The sequence below is a fragment of the Monodon monoceros genome, unplaced genomic scaffold (genome assembly GCF_005190385.1).
Source record: "Monodon monoceros isolate NGI ecotype Baffin Bay Population unplaced genomic scaffold, NGI_Narwhal_1 Contig3263_ctg1, whole genome shotgun sequence".
Classification (NCBI taxonomy): domain Eukaryota; kingdom Metazoa; phylum Chordata; class Mammalia; order Artiodactyla; family Monodontidae; genus Monodon; species Monodon monoceros.
Window position 1 is genome coordinate 395,950 of NW_021699185.1, and position 22,166 is coordinate 418,115.

Below are 22,166 nucleotides of genomic sequence, written 5' to 3' on the forward strand. Positions count from 1 at the left end.
CAACTACTATTATTACTATAGAGGAAATAGAAGAGGGATGAGTCCCTGCAACATTACAAGTAGATTAAGGCTTTGGTAGAAAGAGACCCTGAATGTACATCCAAGAAAAGACCCAAGGATAGAGTTAGCATATCATGGTGATGTTTCCCCATTGCATCTAGATTCCTGGCAGGGCACACATCCACTGAAGGGGTTTCTGCTAGAGTTGAGAAAACAGCCCTCTTGTTGCCTTTTTACAACCAGGCTTGTGTCACCATTCAAGAAGAAATGCTATTTCAGTAAGTGTTTGGACCTCATCCTTTCTTTCAGCCTCAGTAATTTAAATTTCTTCAAATGTTCTTGACTGAGCCCATTTTTAATTTAAGAGCTGTGAAATTATTTAGGAATATTTTCAAAACCCTACTCTCCTCTTCCTCCCTACCCCCTCCCAGACCAGACTTGTTAAATCAGAATGTTTAACACATCTGTATTTTTTAAAAGCTCCTCAGATGGTTCTGACATATAGCCAAGTTTGAGAACTGTGATGGAAGGCAATGTTTTTTATAAACATCAAGTCTTCCTGGTTTCTAAATCAAATTCTACACCAAGAAGCTAAAGTTTGGAGAATAGGCTCAATAAAGAACTTTTAAAGAAATTCGAGTTGTTAAGACTGAAAGAAAAGATGAGGTCTAAGCTCTTATTGCAAGAGTGGTCAATTTCACACAAAATGAAACCCCCAAAATACACTTTAACATTTAAAAAAACGAATTCAGCTGTCTGAAATTCATCAGTGAAATTCTCAGAATTGGCCATGATAACTTGTTAAAGTCCTTCCCAATCCTATGATTCATACTCTAACAAAGGTATTCAATTAATGGAAATCTAAAGCCTAAGGATAATAAGTATGGCTTATATTTTTAAATTTTTATTTAAAATCAACTCTTTCTTCCTAAGTATAAAACTAATACATGTTCATTGCAGAAAAACTAGAAAATATAGAAAAGTATGAAGACACTAAAAATAACACGTAATCCTACTATCAGGAGATAATCACTATTAGCATGTTAATATATTTCTTTCCAGTCTTATGTATGTGCATTTTTACTAGAACTGGAGTTATTCTGCATATCTATATCTCCTTGTATCTTAATTTTTCCACCTACCATTATATTGGGAATGCTTCCTCATGAAATATTTTTTAAAACAATTCCTAACCTTAGAACTTTATTATAGTTTACTAAGCTGCATAACAGAGGCTACAGCCTATAAATATATCACAGTTTACTTAAACATTCCCCTATTTGATGAACATATAGGTTATGTCTAACTTTTATTACAATGTTGCAATGAACAACATGTTTCTGTAGCTCTTTGTTTATTGCTAATGACTTTCTTAAGGTAATTCCTTCCTTAATATGAAATCTAAGAGTACAAAGACATTCTTAAGGCAGTTGATGATGCATGCTGCCAAGAATGCCAGAATTAACACATTATTGACCAGAGATGTATTAATACGTCTTTTGTTACCCGAACATTATTGACCAGAGACGTATCAATATGGTTTTAGAGAGTGATACAATTAACATCACCATGCGAAGTTGTTAGAGCTTAAAACTGATCACAACTTATGATTGTCATTATCATTCACATTTTGCTCAGTTAGGTTTTTGTTCCAACCCTGTGTATATTATAAATGCAAGTTTATTATCATAAAATTTTCAAAAATAACGCATTGCGAAATTTTGAGTGAAGAAGAACTTTTCAGTGAATTTTATGCAGATACTTTCTCTGATTGTCTGAGTGACATATATGCTAGTGTCTCAGAAGATGGTAGTTCTTCAGAATACAGTTCTGATTCAGATGATGTGAATATTAGACCAACAAAAAGACAAAAAACCTTAGTGATTGATTCTGATACAGAAAGTGAAAATGAAACTCACGGTGCTGGAGAATGCTCCTTTGCTTCTACAGAAAAGTGGACTGAGGACAACATTTCATAACAAAAATTAGAAGACTTTAGAGGTGTGTCAGGTATAACTATTGAATGTAATAACACGCAAAGTATTAGCAAAATAACAGAATTAATTTTTGGTAATGACTTTTTCAAGTTGGTCGCTTCTCAAACAAACTTGTATCACCAACAGAATGAAAAATCATATAAAAAGTATGATAAGGCTTTAAAATGGACTGATGTAACCAATAGTGACATGAAAAAGTTTCTTGGATTAATAATTTTGATGGGACAAATAAGAAAGTCACACTGGAAAAAATAGTCGGTTGATCCCTTACTTGAAACCTATCTTTCCAAAGATTATGACCAGAAGAAGGTTCGAACAAATAATGACATTTCTTCACTTTAACGATAACTTGGAAACTCCACTTCCTGCAGACAGAATTTCAAAAGTTAAAGCTCTTTTGGATTATTTTCTACCAAAATTTCAATTGATCTATATACTCAAACAAGAGCTATCACTTGATGAGGCAATGACAAAGTGGAGAGGACGACTCAGATTCAAAACCTATAATCCCGGAAAACTTACAAAATATGGAATTTCGGTCAGGATGGTTAGCAAAAGTGAAACCGGATATATATGTAACCTTGAGACTTACATGGGTGAAGAAAAGAAACTTCAAGAAACGGTTTCAGTCCTACAACCTTATCTTAGTTCATGGCACCATATTTACCAAGACAATTATTACAACAGTGTGTCCACATCTGAAATACTGTTGAAAAATAAAACCAGAGTTTGTGGGACTATAAGAGATAATTGTGGTCTACCAAACCAATTAAAGGATAAATCTAAAAATCTACAGAGGGGAGAAATGACATTCTTATGGAAGGGAGAAGTGATTCTTCTTATATGGAAAGACAAGGGGTTAGTCCGCATGGTGACAGTTATTCATGACGCCTCCATAGCATCTACAGGAAAGGAAGACAGGAGGAGTGGCCATGAGATAACTAAGCCCACTTGTCTAATAGAGTATAATAAATATATAAGGAGTTGATCGATCTGATCAATGCCTGGAAAACTTCAATATCCTCTGGAAAACTCAAAAATGGTATAAGAAAGTGGGTTTCTATTTGAGTAATTGCAGTTTATTCAATGTGTTTAAAATTAATTGTAGCTTTAACGCACAGAATAAAATGACTTACAAGCAACTTTTGTTAGCAATAGTTAGAGAATGGGTAACTGACCATTCTGGTGAATGTAGTGGTAGTCCCGCACCTGGTCCTTCTTGTGGCGTTTCTAAAAGAGTCCCCCGCAAAGATCCACCTTGTCAACTATCAAGTAAAATAAAATAACGTATTCTAGAGGAAATAATATCCACAGGACTAAAAAAAAAAAAATGTCACCAGAAAGTGTAGAGTCTGCTCTTCCAGGGGAAAGTGCAGTGAAACATGGTATATTTGTAATAGATGTTCTGTTCCCCTGCACAGAGGTGCCTGCTAGGGCCTATCACACTCTAACGAAATATTAGAATGCTTTCGTAAGACATGTACAAAGTTTCAAATAAATACATTAAGTGCAAAAAAAGTTGTTGATATTTACTCAAACGTGGGTGTTTCAATATTCACTTACAAAACAAATCTTTGGCCACAGGCATTAGTTTATGCAAAAATCCCCCAGTCAATAATGTGTTAACACTGCATGAATGAGCTCATATCATAAACACTTCTTTAGATCAGTAGGTTTTCAAGCTTTTTTGATTATGTATGTCTTTCAGTAAAAAAACTTCTAAGCACCCACAACATTGTTTATAAATTATATGAGGTTATTAATATGTAACTATATCATATAAATTATTTATATGCAAAAATTAAAATAGATGAGCTAAAAAACATCAAATAGAATATCTATTTTAATGATAATAATCATTAATAAGAGGAAAACTTTTTGTCAGTGCTTCACATGGCACTTTCACACATAAAATCTTATTTCATCCTCATAAGTGCCTTATAACTTAGATGGGGCAGCAAGTATCATCCCCATTTTAGAGTTAAAGAAATCGAAACCTGGCACTTCCCTGGTGGTCCAGGGGTTAAGACTCCACACTCCCAATGCAGGGGATCCGAGTTCAATCCCTGGTCAGGGAACTAGATCCCGCATGCCGCAACTAAAAGATCCCACGTGCTGCAACTAAAGATCCTGCATGCGGCAATGAAAATACCACATGCCACAACTAAGACCTGGCGCAGCCAAATAAATAAATAAATATTTTTTAAAACAGAGGGATTTCCCTGGTGGTGCAGTGGTTAAGAATCCACCTGCCAATGCAGGGGACACAGGTTCGAGTCCTGGTCTGGGAACATCCTACATGCTGCGGATCAACTAAGCCTATGTGCCACAACTATTGAGCCTGTACTCTAGAGCCTTGAGCCACAACTACTGAGCCCGTGTGCCATAACTACTGAAGCCCGTGGACCTAGAGCCCATGCTCTGCCACAAGAGAAGCCATCGCAATGAGAAGCACATGCACTGCAATGAAGAGTAGCCCTCACTCACCGCAACTAGAGAAAGCCTGCGCACAGCAACGAAGACCCAACGCAGCCAAAAATAAATAAATAAAAAATAGTAATAAAAGAAAAGAAAGAAAGAAATAGAAACTCAGGGAGCCTAAGTATCTTTCCAAGCCACAGAGCCAGGAGTAGTAATATTATTAGCAACAGTTATTTGCCAGGCACTGTTCTAAGCACTTTACATATTTGAACTCTTATGATCTTCATAACAACCAGTCTTGCAACAAACACTATTGTAAGCTAATTATTATTATTATTTTATCCCCAGTTTACAGATGAGGAAATGAAGGCACAGAGCTGTTAAGTATCTCACGTAATTTCAAACATTCAATATGTAGTAGAGCAGGGACTGAAGACCTGGCAGTCTGGTCCTGGAGTTCCTTGGTACTTCATTATATCATCAAGTGTTCTGACCACACATCCTAGGATATTCATTTAATAAAAACACCACAAAATACTAAAAAGCCAAAAAAATTCCTTCCTTAATCTGGGGTCCAATCACTGTGTACAAATATAGGACATTTAAAAAGAAGTCTGGGGCACAGAGGGAACATACCTCAACATCATACTTAACAGTGAAAAACTGAAAGCATTTCCACTAAGCTCAGGAATGAGACAAGAATGCCCACTCTCCCCACTTTTATTCAACAGTTTGGAAGTCCTAGGCACAGCAATCAGAGAAGAAAAAGAAATAAAAGGAATTCTAATTGGAAACAAAGAAGTAAAACTGTTTGCAGATAACATGATACTATACATAGAAAAATCCTACAGACACCACCAGAAAACTACTAGAGCTCATTGGTGAATTTGGTAAAGTTGCAGGATACAAAATAAATATACAGAAATATGTTGCATTTCTATACACTAACAACAAATTATCATAAAGAGAAATTAAGGAAACAATCTCATTTACCATCACATCAAAAAGAATAAAATACCTAGGAATAAACCTACCTAAGGAGGTAAAAGACCTGTACTTGGAACACTAAAAGACTCTAATGAATGGAATTGAAGATGACACAATGAAATGGAAAGATACACTGTGTTCTTGGATTGGAAGAATTAATATTGTTAAAAAAGGATCATACCACACCCAAGGCAATCTACAAATGCAATGCAACCCCTATCAAAATACCAATGGCATCTTTCACAGAAATAGAATGAATAATTTTAAAATCTGTATGGAAACACAAAAGACCCCAAATAGCTAAAGCAATCTTGAGAAAGAAGAATACAGCTGGAGAAACCATGCTCCCTGACTTCAGACTATACCACAAAGCTACAGTAATCACAACTGTATGGTACTGGCACAAAAACAGACACACAGATCAATGGAACAGAATAGAGAGCCCAGAAATAAACCCATGAACTTATGGTAAATTAATCTATGATAAAGGAGGCAAGAATATACAATGGAGAAAATACAGTCCCTTCAATAAGTGTTGGGAAAACTGGACAGCTACATGTAGAATAATGAAATCAGAACATTCTCTAACAACATATATAAAAGTAAGCTCAAAATGGATTAAAGATCTAAATGTAAGACCGGATACCATAAAACTCCTAGAGGAAAACATAGACAGAAGACTCTTTGACATAAACCATAGCAATATTTTTTTGGATCTGTCTCCTTAAACAAGGGAAATAAAAGCAAAAATAAACAAATGGGACCTAATTAAACTTAAAAGCTTTTGCATAGCAAAATAAACAATCGACAAAATGAAAAGACAACCTACTGAATGGGAGAAAATATTTGCAAATGATATGACTGATAAGGGGTTAATATCCAACATATATAAACAGTTCATACAACTCAACATCAAAAGAAAAGAAAAAAAAAACCCGATTAAAAAATGGGCAGAAGAACTGAAGACATTTCTCCAAAGAGGATATGCAAATGGCCAAAAAGCACATGAAAAGATGCTCAGCATGGTTAATCATCAGGGAAATGCAAATCGAAACCACAATGAAGGGATTCCCTGGTGGTCCAGTGGCTAGCACTCCATGCTTTCACTGCTGAGGGCCCAGGCTCAATCCCTGGTTGGAGAACTAAGATCCCACGATGCACGAGGCATGGCCAAAAAAAAAAAAAAAAAAAAAAAAAAATGAAAGAAACAAAACCACAATGAGGTATCACCTTGCACCTGTCAGAATGGCTATCGTCGGGGGAGACCTTCAAGCTGGCAGAGGATTAAGACGTGGAGATCACCTTCCTCCCCACAAATACATCAGAAATACATCTACATGTGGAACAACTCCTACAGAACACGTACTGAACACTGGCAGAAGACCTCAGACCTCCCCAAAGGCAAGAAACTCCCCACATACCTGGGTAGGGCAAAAGAAAGAAGAAAAAACAGACAAAAGAATAGGAAAAGGACCTGCACCTCTAGGAGGGAGCTGTGAAGGGGAAAAATTTCCACACACTAGGAAGCCCCTTCACTGGTGGATACAGGTGGCAGAGGCGGGAAGCTTCAGAGCCACGGAGGAGAGTGCAGCAACAGGGGTGCAGAGGGCAAAGCGGAGAGATTCCCACACAGAAGATCAGTGCCGACCAGCACTCACCACCCTGGGAGGCCTGTCTGCTCACTCGCCAGGGTGGGTGCGGGCTGGGAGCTGAGGTTTGGGCTTTGGAGGTCGGATCCCAGTGAGAGGACTGGGGTTGGCTGCGTGAACACTGCCTGAAGGGGCTAGTGCACCACAGCTAGCCGAGAGAGAGTCCGGGAAAAAGTCTGGAACTGCCTAAGAGGCAAGAGACCATTGTTTCGGGGTGCATGAGGAGAGGGGATTCAGAGCACCGCCTAAACGAGTTCCAGAGACAGGCGCGAGCTGCGGCTATCAGCGCGGACCCCAGAGACGGCCATAAAATGCTAAGGCTGCTACTGCAGCCACCAAGAAGCCTGTGTGCAAGCACAGGTCACTATCCACACCTCCCATCCTGGGAGCCTGTGCAGCCCACCACAGCCAGGGTCCCGTGATCCAGGGACAACTTCCCCGGGAGAACACACGGTGCACCTCAGGCTGTTGCAACGTCACGACAGCCTCTGCCGCTGCAGGCTTGCCCCGCATTCCATATCCCTCCCTCCCCCCCGCCTCAGTGAGCCAGAGCCCCCGAATCAGCTGCTACTTCAACCCTGTCCTGTCTGGGTGCAGAACAGACGCCCTCAGGCAACCTACACACAGAGGCGGGGCCAAATCCAAAGCTGAACCCCAGGAGCTGTGCAAATGAAGAAGAGAAAGGGAAATCTCTCCCAGCAGCCTCAGGAGCAGCGGATTAAACCTCCACAATCAACTTGATGTACGTTGCATCTGTGGAATACCTGAATAGACAACGAACCATCCCAAAATTGAGGCGGTGGACTTTGGGAGCAACTGTAGACTTGCGGTTTGCTTCCTGCATGTAATTCGTTTCTGGTTTTATGTTTATCTTAGTTTAGTATTTAGAGTTTATTATTATTGGTAGGTTTGTTTATTGATTTGGTTGCTTGCTTCCTTCTATATATATATATATTTCCTTTTTCTCTTTTTGTGAGTGTGTATGTGTATGCTTCTATCTGTGATTTTGTCTGCATAGCTTCGCTTTTACCATTTGTCCTAGGGTTCTGTCTGTCCCTTTTTTCTTTTAGTATCGTTTTTAGCACTTTTTATCATTGGTGGATTTGATTTTTAGTTTGGTTGCTCTCTTCTTTCTTTCTTTCTTTTTTTGAATTACTTTATAATTTTTTTAGCACTTTTTATCATTGGTGGATTTGATTTTTAGTTTGGTTGCTCTCTTCTTTCTTTCTTTCTTTTTTTGAATTACTTTATAATTTTTAATAATTTAAAATTTTTTTTATTTTAATAACTTTATTTTCTTTCTTTCTTTCTTTCTTTCTCTCTTTCTTTCTTTCTTTTCTTTCTTTTTTTTCTCCCTTTTCTTCTCAGCCATGTGGTTCACAGGGTCTTGGTACTCTGGCCAGGTGTCAGGCCTGTGCCTCTGAGGTGGGAGAGCCAAGCTCAGGACGTTGGTCCACCAGAGACCTCCTGGCTTCACGTAATATCAAACAGCAAAAGCTCTCCCAGAGATCTCCATCTCAATGCTAAGACCCAGCTCCATTAAATGACCGGCAAGCTACAGAGCTAGACACCTTATGCCAAACAACTAGCAAGACAGGAACACAACACCACCCATTAGCAGACAGCCTGCCTAAAATCATACAAAGTTCGCAGACGAAGCCAAAACACACCACCAGATGCAGTCCTGCCCACCAGAAAGACAAGATCCAGGCTCATCCACCAGACCACAGGCACTAGTCCCCTCCACCACGAAGCCTACACAACCGACTGAACCAACCTTAGCCACTGAGGGCAGACAACAAAAACAACAGGAACAACAAACCTGCAGCCTATGTAAAGGAGACACCAAAACACAGTAAGTCAAGCAAAATAAGAAGACAGAGAAACACACAGCAGATAAAGGAGCAAGGTAAAAATCCACCAGACCAAAAAAATGAAGAGAAAATGGGCAGTCTACCTGAAAAAGAATTCAGAGTAATGATAATAAAGATTATCCAAAATCTTGGAAATACAAGGAGAAAATACAAGAGACGTTTAAGAAGGACCTAGAAGAAATAAAGACCAAACAAACAACGATGAACAACACAATAAATGAAATTTAAAATTCTCTAGAAGGAATCAATAGCAGAATAATTGAGGCAGAAGAACGGATAAGTAACGTGGAAGATAAAAATAGTGGAAATAACTACCGCAGAGCAGAATAAAAAAAAAAAAAGAAAACAACTGAGGACAGTCTCAGACACCTCTGGGACAACATTAAATGCCCCAACATTCAAATTATAGGGGTCCCAGAAGAAGAAGAGAAAAAGAAAGGGACCGAGAAAATATTTGAAGAGATTATAGTTGAAAACTTCCCTATATGGGAAAGGAAATGGTTAATCAGGTCCAGGAAGCGCAGAGAGTCCCATACAGGATAATTCCAAGGAGAAACATGCCAAGACACATATTAATCAAACTATCAAAAATTAAATAAAAAGAAAAAACATTAAAAAGAGCAAGGGAAAAGCAACAAATAACATACAAAGGAACCCCTATAAGGATAACACCTGATCTATCAGCAGAAACTCTACAAGCCAGAAGGCACAGGCAGGACATATTCAAAGTGATGAAAGGGAAAAACCTACAACCAAGATTACTCTATCCAGCTAGAATATCATTCAGATTTGATGGAGAAATTAAAACCTTTACAGACAATCAAACACCAAGAGAATTCAGCACCATCAAACCAGCTTTACAACAAATGCTAAAGGAAGTTCTCTAAGCAGGAAACACAAAAGAAGGAAAAGATCTATAATAACAAACCCGAAACAATTAACAAAATGGTAACAGGAACATATATATCGATAACTAACTTAAATGTAAATGGATTACATGCTCCAATCAAAAGACATAGACTGGCTGAATGGATACCAAACAACACCCATATATAGGTTGTCTACAGAGACTCACTTAAGACCTAGCAACACATACAGACTGAAAGTGAGGGGATGGATAAAGATATTCCATGCAAAAGGAAATCAAAAGAAAGCTGGAGTAGCAATTCTCATCTCAGACAAAACAGACTTTAAAATAAAGGCTATTACAAGAGACAAAGAAGGACACTACATAATAATTAAGGGATCAATCAAAGAAGATATAACAATTGTAAATATTTGTGCACCCAACACAGGAGCACCTCAATACATAAGGCAAATGTTAACAGCCATAAAAAGGGGAAATCAACAGTAACACAATCATAATATGGGATTTTAACACCCCACTTTCACCAATGGACACATCAGCCAAAATGAAAATAAATAAGGAAACACAAGCTTTAAATGATACATTAAACAGATGGGCTTAATTGATATTTTATAGGACATTCCAGCCAAAAACAACAGAATACACTGTCTTCTCAAGTGCTCATGGAACATTCTCCAGGATAGATCATATTGTGAGTCACAAATCAACCCTTGGTAAATTTTAAAAAACTGAAATAGTATAAAGTATCATTTCTGACCACAACGCTATGATACTAAATATCAATTACAGAAAAAAATCTGTAAAAACTAAAAACACACGGAGGCTAAACAATACACTACTAAATAACCAAGAGATCACTGAAGAAATCAAACAGGAAATCAAACAATACCTAGAAACAAATAACAATGAAAACACAATGACCCAAAACCTAGGGGAGGCAGCAAAATCAATTCTAAGAGGGAAGTTTATAGCAATACAATCCTACCTTAAGAAACAAGAAACACCTCAAATAAACAATGTAACTTTACACTTAAAGCAGTTAGAGAAAGAATAAAGAATAAAGAATAAAACCCCAAAGTCAGCAGAAAGAAAGAAATCATAAAGATCAGATCAGAACAGAAATAAATGAAATAGAAAAGAAGGAGACGATCTCAAAGATCAATAAAACTAAAAGCTGGTTCTTTGAGAAGATAAACAAAATTGATAAAATATTAGCCAGACTCATCAACAAAAAAAGGGACAAGACTCAAATCAACAGAATTAGAAATGAAAAAGGAGAAGTAACAACTGACACTGCAGAAATACAAAGGATCATGAGAGATTACTACAAGCAACCATATGCGGATAATATGGACAACCTGGAAGAAATGGACAAATTCTTAGAAAAGCACAACCTTCCGAAACTGAACCAGGAATAAATAGAAAATATGAACAGACCAAACACAAGCACTGAAATTGAAACTGTGATTAAAAATCTTCCAAAAAACAAAAGCCCAGGACCAGATGGCTTCACAGGCAAATTCTATCAAACATTTAGAGAAGAGCTAACACCTATCCTTCTCAAACTCTTCCAAAATATAGCAGAGGGAGGAACACTCCCAAACTCATTCTACGAGGCCACCATCACCTTGATACCAAAACCAGACAAAGATGTCACAAAGAAAGAAAACTACAGGCCAATATCACTGATGAGCATAGATGCAAAAATCCTCAACAAAATACTAGCAAACAGAATCCAACAGCACATTAAAAGGATCATACACCATGATCAAGTGGGGTTTATTCCAGGAATGAAAGGATTCTTCAATATACGCAAATCAATCAACATGATAAATCATATTAACAAATTGAAGGAGAAGAACCATATGATCATCTCAATAGATGCAGAGAAAGCTATCGACAAAATTCAACACCCATTTATGATAAAACCCCTCCAGAAAGTCAGCACAGAGGGAACTTACCTCAACATAATAAAGGCCATATGTGACAAACCCACATACAAGTTCCTCTTCAATGGTGAAAAACTGAAACCTTTTCCACTAAGATCAGGAACAAGACAAGGTTGCCCACTCTCACCACTCTTATTCAACATAGTTTTGGAAGTTCTAGCCACAGCAATCAGAGAAGAAAAAGAAATTAAAGGAATCCAAATCGGAAAAGAAGAAGTAAAGCTGTCACTGTTTGCAGGTGACATGATACTCTACATAGAATATCCTAAAGATGCTACCAGAAAACTACTAGAGCTAATCAATGAATCTGGTAAAGTAGTAGGATACAAAATTAATGCACAGAAATCTCTGGCATTCCTATACACTAATGATGAAAAATCTGAAAGTGAAATCAAGAAAACACTTCCATTTACCACTGCAACAAAAAGAATAAAATATCTATGAATAAACCTACCTAAGGAGACAAAAGACCTGTATGCAGAAAACTATAAAACACTGATGAAAGAAATTAAAGATGATACAAATAGATGGAGAGATATACCATGTTCTTGGATTGGAAGAATCAACATTGTGAAAATGACTCTACTACCCAAAGCAATCTACAGATTCAATGCAATCCCTATCAAACTACCACTAGCATTTTTCACAGAACTAGAATAAAAAATTTCACAATTTGTATGGAAACACAAAAGACCCCGAATAGCCAAAGCAATCTTGAAAACAAAAAATGGAGCTGGAGGAATGAGGCTCCCTGACTTCAGACTATACTACAAAGCTACAGTAATCAAGACAGTATGGTACTGGTACAAAAAAAGAAATACAGATCAATGGAACAGGACAGAAAGCCCACAGAGAAACCCACGTACATATAGTCACCTTATCTTTGATAAAGGAGGCAAGAATATACAGTGGAGAAAAGACAGCCTCTTCAATAAGTGGTGCTGGCAAAACTGGACAGATACATGTAAAAGTATGAAATTAGAACACTCCTGAACACCATACACAAAAATAAATTCAAAATGGATTAAAGACCTAAATGTAAGGCCAGACACTGTCAAACTCTTAGAGGAAAACATAGGCAGAACACTCTATGACATAAATCACAGCAAGATCCATTTTGACCCACCTCCTAGAGAAATGTAAATAAAAACAAAAATAAACAAATGGGACCTAATGAAACATAAAACCTTTTGCACAGCAAAGGAAAACATAAACAAGACCAAAAGACAACCCTCACAATGGGAGAAAATATTTGTAAATGAAGCAACTGACAAAGGATTAATCTCCAAGATTTACAAGCAGCTCATGCAGCTCAATAGCAAAAAAAAAACAAACAACCCAATCCAAAAATGGGCAGAAGACCTAAATAGACATTTCTCCAAAGAAGATATACAGATTGCCAACAAACTCATGAAAGAATGCTCAACATCACTAATCATTATAGAAAAGCAAATCAAAACTACAATGAGATATCATCTCACACCAGTCAGAATGGCCATCATGAAAAAATCTGCAAACAATAAATGCTGGAGAGGGTGTGGAGAAAAGGGAACACTCTTGCACTGTTCGTGGGAATGTAAATTGATACAGCCACTATGGAGAACAGTATGGAGGTTCCATAAAAAACTATAAATAGAACTACCATACGACCCAGGCATCCCACTTCTGGGCATATACCCTGAGAAAACCATAATTCAAAAAGAGTCATGTACCAAAATGTTCATTGCAGCTCTGTTTACAATAGCCAGGACACGGAAGCAAACTAACTGTCCACCAACAGATGAATGGATAAAGATGTGGCACATATATACAATGGCATATTACTCAGCCATAAAAAGAAACGAAATTGAGTTATTTGTAGTGAGGTGGGTGGACGTAGAGTCTGTCATACAGAGTGAAGTAAGTCAGAAGGAGAAAAACAAATACCGTATGCTAACACATATATGTGGAACCTAAGGAAAAATAATGTCATGAAGAGCATAGGGGTAGGACAGGAATAAAGACATAGACCTACTAGAGCATGGACTTGAGGATATGGGGAGGGGGAAGGGTAAGCTGGGACAAATTGAGAGAGTGGCATGGACATTTATACACTACCAAACGTAGGGTGGATAGCTAGTGGGAAGCGGCCACATGGCACAGGGAGATCAGCTAGGTGGTTTGTGACCACCTAGAGGGGTGGGATAGGGAGGGTGGGAGGGAGGGAAACGCAAGAGGGAAGAGATATGGGAACATATGTATATGTATAACTGATTCACTTTGTTATAAAGCAGTAAGTAACACACCATTGTAAAGCAATTATACTCCAATAAAGATGTTAAAAAAAATACTAGCAAACAGAATCCAAAAGCACATTAAAAGGATCATACATCATGATCAAGTGGGGTTTATCCCAGGAATGCAAGGATTCTTCAATATACTCAAATCAATCAGTGTGATACACCTTTTCAACAAATTGAAGGAGAATAACCATATGATCCTCTCAATACATGCAGAAAAATCTTTCAACAAAATTCAACACCCATTTATGATAAAAACCCTCCAGAAAGTCAGCACAGAGGGAACTTACCTCAACATAATAAAGGCCATGTATGACAAACCCACAGCCAACATTCTTCTCAATGGTGAAAAACTGAAACCATTTTCTCTAAGATCAGAAACAAGACAAGTTTGTCCACTCTCACCACTATTATTCAATATAGTTTTGGGAGTTTTAGCCACAGGAATCAGAGAAGAGAAACAAATAAAAGGAATCCAAATCGGAAAAGAAGAAGTAAAGCTGTCACTGTTTGCAGATGACATGATACTCTACATAGAGAATCCTAAAGATGCTACCAGAAAACTACTAGAGCTAATCAATGAATGTGGTAAAGTAGCAGGATACAAAATTAATGCACAGAAATCTCTGGCATTCCTATACACTAATGATGAAAAATCTGAAAGTGAAATTAAGAAAACACTCCCATTTATCATTGCAATGAAAAGAATAAAATATCTAGGAATAAACCTACCTAAGGAGACAAAAGACCTGTATGCGGAAAATTATAAGACAATGATGAAAGAAATTAATGATGATACAAATAGATGGAGAGATATACCATGTTCTTGGATTGGAAGAATCAACATTGTGCAAATGACTCTACTACCCAAAGCAATCTACAGATTCAATGCAATCCCTATCAAACTACCACTGGAATTTTTCACAGAGCTAGAACAAAAATTTCACAATTTGTATGGAAACACAAAAGACCCCGAATAGCCAAAGCAATCTTGTAAAGAAAAATGGAGCTGGAGGAATCAGGCTCCCTGACTTCGGACTATACTACAAAGCTACAGTAATCAAAAGTATGGTACTGGCACAAAAAAAGAAATATAGATCAATGGAACAGGATAGAAACCCAGAGATAAAGCCACGCACATATGGTCACCTTATCTTTGATAAAGGAGGCAAGAATATACAGTGGAGAAAAGACAGCCTCTTCAGTAAGTGGTGCTGGCAAAACTGGACAGATACATGTAAAACTATGAAATTAGAACACTCCTGAACACCATACACAAAAATAAATTCAAAATGGATTAAAGACCTAAATGTAAGGCCAGACACTGTCAAACTCTTAGAGGAAAACATAGGCAGAACACTCTATGACATAAATCACAGCAAGATCCATTTTGACCCACCTCCTAGAGAAATGTAAATAAAAACAAAAATAAACAAATGGGACCTAATGAAACATAAAAGCTTTTGCACAGCAAAGGAAAACATAAACAAGACCAAAAGACAACCCTCACAATGGGAGAAAATATTTGTAAATGAAGCAACTGACAAAGGATTAATCTCCAAGATTTACAAGCAGCTCATGCAGCTCAATAGCAAAAAAAAACAAACAACCCAATCCAAAAATGGGCAGAAGACCTAAACAGGCATTTCTCCAAAGAAGATATACAGATTGCCAACAAACACATGAAAGAATGCTCAACATCATTAATCATTAGAGAAATGCAAATCAAAACTACATTGAGGTATCACCTCACACCGGTCAGAATGGCCATCATCAAAAAAATCTGCAAACAATAAATGCTGGAGAGGGTGTGGAGAAAAGGGAACACTCTTGCACTGTTGGTGGGAATGTAAATTGATACAGCCACTATGGAGAACAGTATGGAGGTTCCTTAAAAAACTAAGAATAGAACTACCATATGACCCAGCAATCCCACTACTGGGTGTATACCTTGAGAAAACCATAATTCAAAAAGAGTCATGTACCAAAATGTTCATTGCAGCTCTGTTTACAATGGCCAGGACATGGAAGCAATGTAAGTGTCCATCATCGAATGAACGGATAAAGAAGATGTGGCACATATATACAATGGAATATTACTCAGCCATAAAAGGAAACGAAATTGAGATATTTGTAGTGAGGTGGATGGACATAGAGTCTGTCATACAGAGTGAAGTAAGTCAGAAAGAGAAAGAAAAATACCGTATGCTAACACATATATACAGAATCTAAAAAATAAAATGGTTCCAAAGAAACTAGTGGCAGGACAAGAATAAAGATGCAGACGTAGAGAATGGAGTTGAGGACACGGGGAGGGGGAAGGGTAAGCTGGGACGAAATGAGAGAGTGGCATGGACATATATACACTACCAAATGTAAAATAGATAGCTAGTGGGAAGCAGCTGCATAGCACAGGATATTAGCTCAGTGTTTTGTGACCACCTAGAGGGGTGGGATAGGGAGGGTGGGAGGGAGATGCAAGAGGGGGGGATATAGGGATATATGTACACGTATAGCTGATTCACTTTCTTATAAAGCAGAAACTAACACAACATTGTAAAGCAATTATACTCCAATAAAGATGTTAAAAAAAAAAGAATGGCTATCATCAAAAAGAACATAAATAACAATGTTGGCAAGGATGTTGCACTATTGGTAGCAATGTAAATTAGCGCAGCCACTTTGGAAAACAGCATGAAGGTTTCTCTAAAAAGTAAAAACAGAACTACCATATGAACCAGCAATTCCAGTCCTGGGTACATATCCAAAAAAAAAAAAACAAACACTAATTCAGAAAGACACACACACCACAATGTTCATAGTAGTAGTATTTATAATTGTCAAGATATGGAAGCAACCTAAGTGTCCATTAACAGATGAATGGATAAAGAAGATATGGCATATATATACAATGGAATACTACTCAGCCATAAAAAAGAATGAAATTTTGCCATTTGCAGCAACATGGATGGACTTGGAGAGCATTATGCTAAGTGAAATAAGTCAAACAGAGAAATACAAATACCATATGATATCACTTACATGTGGAATCCAAAAAAATACAAGAAACTAATGACTATAACTAAAAAGAAGCAGACTCAGAAATATAGAGAACAAACTTAGTGGTTACCAGTGGGGAGAGGGAAGGGGGGAAAGGCCATACAGGGGTAGGGGATTAAAAAAGTTTTTTTCATGATGTACCAACTTTTTCTCTGTGAAAGACACCCCTAAGAGGAAAAAAAAACAAGCTACAGACTAGGAAAAACTATTTCTAAACCACATATCCTACAAAGGACTCATATCTGGAATATACAAAGACTTTTCAAAACTTAACAGCTAATCCAATTAGAAAATGGGAAAAGATATGAAGAGACACTTCACCAAATTGAATGTACACATGGCAAATAAGCATATGAAAAGTTGTTCAACACCACCACCCATTAGGGAAATGCCAGTAAAGGTGGCAATGAGATATCATTACACACCTCTGCTGTACTAGTGACAGTATGAAAAGCTGGCAAAGATATGGAAAAACTTAATCTTTTACACATTACTGGTAGAAATATAAAATCGTACAGCCACACTGGAAAACAATTTGTCAGTTTCTTACAAAATTAAGCATACATATAAGACCCAGCATATGGCAATTATCCTAGAGAAAGGAAAACTTATGTTCACACAACTATCTGTACACAAATGTTCATATCAGATTCATTTATAATAGTTAAAAACTAGAAACAATCAAAATGTACTGCAGTAAGTGAATGATTTATAGAAACTTAAGTACATCCATGCAATGGAATACCACTCAGCAATAAAAAGGACAAACTATTGATACATGCAGCAATTTGGATGAACCTCAAAGGCAATTCATTGACTGAAAAGAGCCAATTTCGAAAGATCACATATTGTATGATTCCATTTATATAAAATTCTTGAAATGATGAAATTATGGAGACGGAAAAGGGATTAGAAATTGCCTGAGGTTAGGAATGATGGGGGTGACAGTGGTGGTTGTGACTATAAAGGGGAGCACAAGGGAGACTTTTGTGATGATGGAACAGTTCTGTATCTTGATTGTGGTGGCGGATTAGATGGATCTACACGTGATAAAATGGCACAGAATTATATACATACATTATACCAATGTCAATTTCCTTGTAGGATACTGTGTTATAGTTACATAAGATATAACCATTGGAGGAAACTGGGACTGTAAGAATACATGAGATTTTTGTACTATCTTTTCAATTTCTGTGAATATATAATTATTTAAAAATAAAAAAAATTTTGGGCTTCCCTGGTGGTGCAGTGGTTGAGAGTCCGCCTGCCGATGCAGCGGACATGGGTTCGTGCCCCGGTCCAGGAAGATCCCACATGCCACGGAGCGGCTAGGCCCATGAGCCATGGCCGCTGAGTCTGCGTGTCCGGAGCCTGTGCTCCGCAACAGGAGAGGCCACAACAGTGAGAGGCCCGCGTACCGCAAAAAATAAATTAATAAATAAATAAATTTAAAATCACTGGTTATCTTGTCACTGTTATTCATTTCATTTCATTATTATTACTGAAAATAATTTTGCTGTTTGGAAGACCTGGAGCAATAAAAATGATCCGTTCTAGAGTGTCAAATATTCTAGGTATGCCACTGAATATACCTAAAAGAAATGAATGTGCTTGTCTACCAGAAGATATGTACAAGAATGTCTGCAGCAGCTTTATTTATAGGAATAAACTGGAAATGACTGAAATGCCTATAACCTGGAAGATGAATAAATTGTGGTATATTCACACAATGGAATACTAAAAGGAAGAGGAAGGGAAAGGAGAGGAAGAGGAAAAATTTCATCTCACTTTATGTATACATTAAAGCCTCAGTTATATTTTCAGTAATGGGGCCTGATTTAGCATCCTTGATCAAAATTTAACACTGCCCCTTCACCGTTATAATGAATTAAAACTATATTTGCTGCTCTGTATTAAAGAGTTGGTGGTATTACATTAAAAACACTGAAAACAGTTGGATTTCAAATGAATTATGGTAGTCTCCTTTACCCACCATTTCACTTTCTACAGTTTCTATTACCCACAATCTACTGTGGTCTGAAAACATTAAATGGAAAACTCCAGAAATAAACAATTCATAAGTTTTTCAACTGCACTCTGTTCTAAGTAGTGTAATGAAATTTTGCACCCACTTGGGATCTCCGTCAACATTTTCTGCTCCTGACATCAACCATCAACATCGTCATTGATCAATGATCCAGGATCACCCGAAGCAGGTGATCCTGCTTCTGACGTGTGGTCAGAAGGCCAGTAGCCTAATGCTACATCACAACGTCTACATCATTCACGTCACTTCATCTTACTTATCACATAGACATTTTATCATCTCACATCATCACAAGAAGAAGGGTGAGTACAGTACAATAAGATATTTTGAGATAGAGAGATAGACCACATTCATGAATTTTACAGTATATTGTTATAACTGTTCCATTTCATTATTGTTGTTAACCCCTGACTGTGCCTAATTTATAAATTAAATTTTATCATAGGTCTGTATGTATTGGAAAAAACATAGTATATACAGAATTTGGTACTCGCCCCAGTTTCAGACATTTACTGGGGATGGATAAGGGGGGCTACTGTATATTGTTGCAGGATATAACTGTTTCTTCAAAAATTCTAATAATTCATCTAACTAGCAAGTTATACAACTTGAAGTTGTATACTTAGTTATATAAGATCTCTCTGAAATCTGTAAAAATTGTTACCAAATTAATACGTATTTTAAGAGCACAAACCACTTATGAAACTTCATTTTTATTACTGTGTCAAAAAACATTTACTAGAGAGTGGAAAATATATTAATGGTCCATTGAAATTCACTTCCCAGTGTCCCCTTTGCCCCTTACAGCATCTTCTCCTCTAGCAGCCAGTAGGGAGAATCCAGATCCTGCCAAAGACAGGATGTGAGGCTATGCTTTACATACACTCGAGAGAACAAGAAGTGTAGAGCAGGTGCATCCATAGAAAAGGTCTGAGAAAGGTCTCAGAATCCCTAGCTGGGCTGATTGGTGATGGTATTTCTTTCCTGAGGCCAGCTAGTAAAAACTGGAGGGGGTAAATACTTCTTTCAATGCAAAGACAGCAACACAAGACTTCGAAGCTTACAAAAAATCAAGGAAACAGACACCAACAAAGGAACACGATGATTTTCTAATAACCAATCCTAAAGAAATAAAGCTCTACAAATTACCTGATGAAGAATTCCAAACAATTGTTTTAAGGAAGGTTGGTAAACTACCAGAGAACACAGATAGACAATGCAACAAAATCAGGAAAACAACACAGGAACAAAATGAGAAATTCAACAGAGATAGAAATCATCAAAAAGAACCAAACAGAAATTCCGGAGCTGAAGAATACAATGAATGAAATGAAAAATCCAAGAGACAGCATCAACATCAGGCGTGAACAAACAAAACAGAAGAAAAAAATCTGAGAACTCAAAGACAGGTAATTTGAAATTATCTAGTCAGCGTGTCTGAATGTATAAAAAACAATATCAAACAATATGCTGCTTACAAGAGACCTGCTTCGGCTTTAAGGATACACATATCTTTAAAGTGAAGGGATGGAAAAAGGTATTTCATGCAAGTAGAAACCAAAAGAGAGCAGAGGTAGCTACACTTATGTTAGATAAAATACACTTTAACTCAAAAGCTGTAATAAGAGAGAAAGAAAGTCATTATATAATGATAAAAGGAGCAATTCATCAAGAGGATATAACAATTATAAATATAGATTCATCCCTTGGTATCTGCAGGGGATTTGTTTGAGGACCTGCTACAGATACCAAAACCCACAGATGCTCAAGTCCTGTAGTCAGCCCTCCACATCTGCGAATTCAACTAATCCCAGATCATGTAGTACTGCATTTACTGAAAAAAACCACATTTAAGTGGACCTGCAGAGTTCATATCTGTGTTGTTCAAGGGGTCAGCTATATATGCACCCAACATGAGAGCACTCAAATATGTTAAGCAAATATTAACAGATATCAAAGTAGAAACAGACAGCAGTGTGGTAATAGTAAGGAACTTCAATACTCCACTTTCAACAGTGCATAGATCATCCAGACAGAAAATCAGTAAGGAAACACTGGATTGAACCATACTTTAGATCAAATGCACCTAACAGACATACACAGAACATTCCATCTAATAGCAGCAGAATACACATTCTTCTCAGGTACACATGGAACATTCTCCAGGATAGATCACATGCTAGGTCACAAAAAAGTCTTAACAGATTTAAAAAGATTAAAATCATATAAGTATCTTTTCTGACCACAATGGCATAAAACTAGAAACCAAACACCAGAAGAAAGCTGGAAAATTAACAAATATGTGGAAATTAAACAACACACTCCTGAATAACCAATGGGTCAAAGAAGAAATGAAAAGGGAAATCAAAAAATATCTTAAATGAAAACAGAAATACAACATACCCAAACTTATGGGATGCAACAAAAGCAGCTTTAAGAGGGAAGTTTATAGCAATAAACATCTATATTAAGAGAAAAGAAAGATCTCAAATAAACAACCTGACTTTAAACCTCAAGGAACTATAAAAAGAACAAACTAAGCCCAAAGTAAGCAGAAGGAAGAAAATAACAAAGATCAGGGCAGAAATAAATGAAGTAGAGACTAGAAAAATGATAAAACAAATCAGTGAAACTAAAGCTGGTTTTTTGAAAAGATAAACAAAATTGACAACCTTTACCTGGACTAGCTAAGGAAAAAAGAGAGAAGATTTGAATAAATAAAATCAGAAATGAAAGAGGAAACATTACAACTGACACTGCAGTAATACAAGGGATCATGAAAGACTATTATGAACAATTATATGCAAACAAATTAGATAATCTAAAAAATGGATAAATTCCTAGACACATATAAACTACCAAGGCTGAATCATGACAAAATAGAAAATCTGAAAAGACCAATAATGAGTAAGGAGATTGAACCAGTAATCAAAAATCTACCAATAGGGCTTCCCTGGTGGCGCAGTGGTTGGGAGTCCGCCTGCCGATGTGGGGGACGCGGGTTCGTGCCCCAGTCCAGGAGGATGCCACAT

General features: G+C 37.1%; 1 protein-coding gene across 1 annotated transcript in view; it reads right to left on the reverse strand.

The window, feature by feature from the left end:
* Window positions 1–22,166, reverse strand: part of LOC114903788 (cilia- and flagella-associated protein 53-like) — a 68,003-nt gene that overhangs the window by 37,499 nt on the left and 8,338 nt on the right. The window lies entirely within an intron of this gene.